Here is a 6,944-nt window from a genome sequence, read left to right as displayed (position 1 = left end):
GGGTGGTGTGTTTGACCTATTATGTTTGCTTGACGACGCTGCACACTTTAGGCTTTGGGCTTGGTTCTTGACCTATCTTCTACAGTTGCTTATCTGTTGTCGCTGGTCACTTGTCGCTTTTCCTTTGTCGTTGGTCTTCCGTCGCCAATACCTTGTCGCATGACTGCTACGTCCGACCTGTTTATCCGACACGACAGTACCTGGTCGACACGACATGATCAAACGTCAAAGCAGTTATGTCGTTAGCCCAAAAAGTGGGATAACACCCAGCCAAAAAGAAAAAAGTAAATTAAAAGAAATCATCTTCAACCTCTTTCCCTCTTCTTTTCTTTCTCCATCATCTTCCACTCTCTCTCCATTTTTCTCTATACCACTAATTTCATCCTTTTCTAGTTTAACCCATTTGACTAAATCACATGCTTCTTGATTTCTTTGCATCATTTGAGCTTTTAATTTTGTGGATGAAGTAAGAATTCTTGTAAAATTGTGAATTTCAACAAATTCATTATGATTAACATCACTTGTGTACATTCGTGCCTTTTTAACTCGATCTATTAAGAATTTCATAATGGTTAGATCTTAAATTGGAATGATCGTATATATGGCTACAATATGTCATTTGGGTATATTGTCATTGATTATTTGGTTACTGTCATTGTTGTATTAAATTAAGTCATTGATTATTTGATTATTATCATTGTTGTATTTAGGTTAACAATATATAGTCATTCATTATCCGGTTATTGTTGGTTTGTATTCGTTTTCTAGATGTGTTCTAGAATAATTATGTTTTCTAGTATGAATATTGTCATTGTTTTTATAAATATTGTCATTGTTTTTTTAAATAGGTCATTATTTTTACAAATACTGTCATTAAGGACAAGAGAAAGCATTCGTTGACTTGTCAACAGAAATACGTGAAATGACCAAAATACCCCGGGCATGGACAAATACACCTGCTGGTGACCAGCGAAGTAGTCTGCCTCATGGGGGGCCTGTTAAAAGCAACTTACACCTTAATATTCAAGGGCGATGAATAAGATCAAATCAATTAATAACCCTGGGCCCATCTTCAATTGCGTCAACATATTCGGTTATCTAGTTTCATGTCATACTGTCGGACACTTATATATCAGTTAGACAATTCATAGAGCATGGACATTCGTTGGCTTTTTAAAAGAGATCTTGGACGGTTCTCCACTCTCTCTCTACCACTATCTTTTTACAAGACATACTCAATAATTCATTCCTAAAAACACCTAACATTGGTTGGTTCCTCAAGTGAGCTCTCCAATCTCTTTTTACCATTTGTTGGTCCATAATTAATTATCTTTTTAACCAAAGTTACTATCCACTTTTAAAAATTAATCTTATGTATGTTTTAAGATATTTATTGATTTAAATATTCTTGATATTATGCATGCGATTGTAGCTTGCTTATGTTGCTTGATTAAGGTTTTAGATCACTTAAAATCCAACCAACATAGTAAAAGTCTTAAGTTCCAAATTTTTAAATTGAGTTAAAATGTGTCATTCCAAGATACTTACTTTTCACCTTTTCATCAAGTAAGTAGTCCATTTATGTCGTGGCAAATGGGATAGGTTTTTCTAATAAGTACTTATATGTATCTATCAACCAAGAGTAGTTTATAGACTAGTAGCAATGGATTTTCTTACATAAAATATTTTAGAATTATGTCAAAGAAAAAGCATGCTTAGTTCTTTAATGATTTTGAGGATTTTAAGGGAACACATTAACTTGAATAAAATACTTAATAACTATGAATTATGCATGTTATATTAGCCGTCAAGGATGTAAAATGTCTAATGCTTGCTACTATGGGAGCGGATCTACAAAAAAAATTCTCAGATGCTTTCACGATCATTAGTGAGTTGAAGAACATGTTCCAAGATCTGGCTAGAGTTGAAAGATTCGAGACCCATTGGTAAATTCTTGACACCAAGCTCAAGAAAAGCTATCTTGTGAGTCCACAAGTTCTCAAGATGTCTGGAAAGAACGACCTGCAGACGTGTTACTCTATTCTTGGGATCAGGGCCGTGATGTGTGTGTTGACTTTACAGGATCTTCACCTTTGCCAAAATGTGGGTTGGCTGACTTTGTTCCGGGACAGGTTGTGACTGATGCGGCTAATCGAAAGCAGGTCAAGTACAACTCAAGCTGTCGGGCAATTGGTTAAGGTTTTCTTCCTTTCTCATTTTCTTCTACGGGGGAAAAGTATAAGGATGTTGATGCGTTGCTGAAACAGGTTCAGAATTTCTCTAAGACTCAAGACATTGGGGCTCGTGCAGCTTCTCATATCTTCACCAGGATAGACTTTGCTATAGCTAGATGAGTGGGGGCCCAAATTGTATCTCATCTTCGCACTAACTTTTTGTACTTTGATTGACTTTGTTAGCATTTGATATAATAATAATAATAACAATAAAAAATTTAATAATAATAATGATGATAATAATAATAATAATAATAATAATAATAATAATAATAATAATAATAATAATAATAATAATAATAATAATAATAAGAGGAGTGGGGGCCCAGATTGTATCTCGGCTATCCACTAATTATCTGTAAAATGTTAGACTTTGTTAACATTTGATTCATAATAATAATAATAATAATAATAATAATAATAATAATAATAATAATAATAATAATAATAATAATAATAATAATAATAATAATAATAATAATAATAATAATAATATAATATAATAATAATAATAATAATAATAATAATAATAATAATAACGTTTTCTCTCAAATGGGGGCGATTAGGGTTCGATCGAGGTTTCATTAGGGCTCGGTTTCAGGCAGGTTTCCTAGCGGCAGTGGTGGGTTGTTGGTGTTGAGTGTTCGTTTATGGCAGTTTCGTGTGTGGTGTTGGCCGTGGTGTGTTGGTGTGTTGCGGGTTCGTGTGTGTTGCTGGCTTCGTTGTGGGTACATTGATGTTATGGTATTGCCTAGTTGTTGCAATTGTTTTGTCTTATTTCCTGTTTTGTCCTATTGTGTTTGATGTGTTGACTTGTTGTTGCTACTGTGATTGTGGGGTTTCATGAATCAATAAATTAAAGGAATTATATTCATTGAGTTACAAGTTTTCACTTCTACTGCATGCAATAGTAGCAAATTTTTTATTGGGTTTGTTGTTGGTGCATAGTTGTTGCTGTGTGACCACTTATTCTGGTTGTGCTACTCTAATGTCTAATGGTGTGGTCCGTTTTCATTGTCCGTTTGTGGGTCTTAGTGGGTGTCAAGATGGCGGTGGAAATGGGCTTACTAATAGCTCTTTGATCACTCATCTTCGTGATCGTCATTGTAAGGATGATGCTCAAGTGGTCACTCGACAATCTCTTACCACTGCCTTGACTATTTTTTCTGAGGCTGAGTTGACCTTTCGCCGTATGGGGATTTGGCTTTGTGGGGATTGTTTTAAGACGCATTCTCTTCGTTCTAAATGTGGTCATAGAGGTTCAGATTTTGTGGCCCGACCTGATTTGGGGATGGTGTTATTCAATTTGTGCTCTATGGTATTTCTAATACGCAACTCAATTCTGATGTACCTAGTATTGTGGGTCCTGCGATGCAAGAGCAGGATTATGGTTTTACCTTCTCACTCCTTGACAGATTCCTTTCTAAGCGGCTTTGCACTGTGAAATCCATTCCTCCTAATTGTCGATTGGGTTTTACCCGAGTTTTGAGAGGCGCGCTTGATAAGGTGATATGAAAGCCGGAAGACATATCTGGTTGGGTTACTCTTCTCGTGTTGCCTCTATGTATCCTTCGAACCTTTAGTCCGAGGAGTAACCGCGAGTGTTCATCTGCCGTTAGGCGGCAACGGTAGGAAGAGAGCATTGTTAATGCTATTCGGACTTGGAGTGAGCCAGGTGGTAGTATGCTTCTTTTGCGGGAAGCTTTGGCAGCTGGATCCCCTACTTTGATGGATGCTGGCGAGGATCTTGAGTTGGCAGAGCGGAATATCAAGCAGTGTCATAGGAAGATTTGTGATGGTCATTACACCGCCGCAGTCCGTGTTTTTTCTTCTTCTGGTGTTGCTCCTTATAATGAGGTCACTCTTGTGGATTTACAGTCGAAGCACCTTTCTTCTCCAGGTCCATCCTTACCTGATATTCCTGTTGATCACCATCATCTCATTGCTACTTCTGATATTGTTTTGGACATGATTAGGAGTTTTCCACGTGGCACATCTTGTGGGGGGGACGGTTTGCGTGCTCAACACCTTATGGATTGCTTGAGTGGTGCTGTTGTGGCTGTTTCAGATGAGTTAGTTGATTCCATTGCTGGGGTGGTTAACCTCTTTTTTGCTGGAAAATGTCCTATGGAATTAGGAGATTATATTGCTAGTGCTCCTCTCACACCTCTTGTCAAGCCCGGTGGTGGTATTCGTCATATTGATGTGGGTACTATTTGGCGACGTTTGGTTTCGAAGGTTGGTGCTGTTATGGTTGGTCCGTCGCTGGGAAGTTATTTTGATGGTCTTCAATTCGGTGTCGGGATATCTGCGGGTGGTGAGGAAATTCTTCATGCTGTGAATCGGTTGACTGAAGATCGGGGTTCTAATTTGGGTCTTTCAATGTTGTTGGTGGATTTTCAAAATGCTTTCAATTTAGTTGATCGAGCGACAATGTTACGTGAAGTTCATCTTCTTTATTCGGGTATTTCGCGATGGGTTGAATTCTTCTACTCTACTCCAGCCAGATTGTAATATTGGGAGCACACCTTATAGTTGTCTTGGGGAGTGCAGCAGGGTGATCCCCTTGGTCCTTTGCTTTTTTCTTTGGTTTTACAACCCCTGGTTTGTAAAATAAGAGACGCTTTTGATGTATGTCTTCAGGCATGGTATTTGGATGACGACACTATTATTGGTAAAACCTTGGTGGTGGGGAAGGTTCTGCAGATGATTATGGAAGAAGGGCCTTGTCTCGGTTACATCCTAACGTGGAGAAGACTGAGGTTTTCTGGCCTATAGAGGACCCTCGAAGCAGGCTTGTGGGAGTCTTTCCCGCTGATATTACTCGTCCTTTGCATGGTGTTAAGTTGCTTGGGGGTTCCGCTAGTTCCAATCAAGTTTTTAGTGGTGAGCTTGTGATGCAAAGGGTGACCAAGATCATTGGGCTTATGGATAAGGTTGCTCAGCTTGATGATCCTCAGTGTGAGTTGATGTTACTTAGGGCATGTACTGGAGTTTCTATACTCTACTTTGCTTTGCGTACTTGTCCTCCTGTTATCTTTGAGGCGGCTCAACACACAATCGATGAGACTCTTCGTTCTTCCTTAGAGCGTCTTGTTACTGTTTCGGGGCCTGGCTTTGGCGATTGGCAGTGGCGACTTGCCTCCTTACCTTTTTCCTTTGGAGGGCTTGGTGTTTATTCCGCAGGTGAAGTTCGTCATTATGCTTTTCTTGCTTCTCGATTGCAGTCTTTTGGTTTGCAGTAAAAGCTTCAACCACATGTTGGCATTGTTTGTCCTGGTCGAGCATTTGACGATGCGTTGAGTCCATTTAATAGAACGGTGGAGTATGACATTCTAAGTAACCCTAGTGAGGTCGCTGCCCCTAAACTCATGAAGAAATTGACAGATATATATTTCACAACGGTTACTACATCTGCGGAATCCACCTTCTCTTTATCTTCTCGACAGTCGAGATTGTGGAAATCGCAGCAGGGAGATCACACCTCTGCTTGGCTTCATGCGGTCCCCATATCAGGTTTGAGACAGACGATGAATGCTAAGGCTTACCAATGTGTGTTGTGTTACCGGTTGGGGGTTCCTTTGTTCTCTGTTACGGCGCCATGTTCTTCTTGCTCCAGGGTCTTTGCGGGAGATATCTTCGGTGATCATGCGGTGTCATGTGTTGGCATTGTGGGTATTAAACATCAGCATAATGTGGTTCTGGATACCCTTGTTGATGTTTTTTATCGGTCTGGGATTTCGGCGCGAAAAGAGGTTGATGTTGGTCTATCTGGAGGGAACGATGGAGCTATCCGACCCGCAGACGTGTTGCTCTACTCTTGGGATTGGGGATCTGATGTGTGTGTAGACTTGACGAGATCTTCTCCTTTAACGCAATCTGGGTTGTCTGGCTTTGTCCCGGGCCGGGTTGTGACCCATGCGGCTATTGGGAAGCGGGTCAAGTACGAAGCACGTTGCCGGAAAATTGGTTATGGCTTTATTCCGTTCTCTTTCTACTCTTTGGGGGAACTGGATAAGGAATATGTTGCGTTGCTGAAGCGGGTTCGGAAGTTCTCTAGGACTCAGGACATTGGGGTTCGTGCTGCTGCTCATATTTTTACGAGAATAGGTTTTGCTATAGCCAAAGGAGTGGGGGCCTAGAGTGTATCTCTGCTTTCCATTAATTATTTGTAAAATGATTGACTTTTTTAGCATTTGATTTATAATAATAATAATAATAATAATAATAATAATAATAATAATAATAATAATAATAATAATAATAATAATAATAATATAATAATAATAATAATAATAATAATATAATAATAATAATAATAATAATAATAATAATAATAATAACGTTTTCTCTCAAATGGGGGCGATTAGGGTTCGATCGAGGTTTCATTAGGGCTCGGTTTCAGGCAGGTTTCCTAGCGGCAGTGGTGGGTTGTTGGTGTTGAGTGTTCGTTTATGGCAGTTTCGTGTGTGGTGTTGGCCGTGGTGTGTTGGTGTGTTGCGGGTTCGTGTGTGTTGCTGGCTTCGTTGTGGGTACATTGATGTTATGGTATTGCCTAGTTGTTGCAATTGTTTTGTCTTATTTCCTGTTTTGTCCTATTGTGTTTGATGTGTTGACTTGTTGTTGCTACTGTGATTGTGGGGTTTCATGAATCAATAAATTAAAGGAATTATATTCATTGAGTTACAAGTTTTCACTTCTACTGCATGC

Source organism: Spinacia oleracea, chromosome 1, assembly GCF_020520425.1.
Source record: "Spinacia oleracea cultivar Varoflay chromosome 1, BTI_SOV_V1, whole genome shotgun sequence".
Lineage (NCBI taxonomy): Eukaryota > Viridiplantae > Streptophyta > Magnoliopsida > Caryophyllales > Amaranthaceae > Spinacia > Spinacia oleracea.
The sequence above is the reverse complement of the archived record's forward strand: the minus strand, read 5'-3'. Positions refer to the sequence as shown.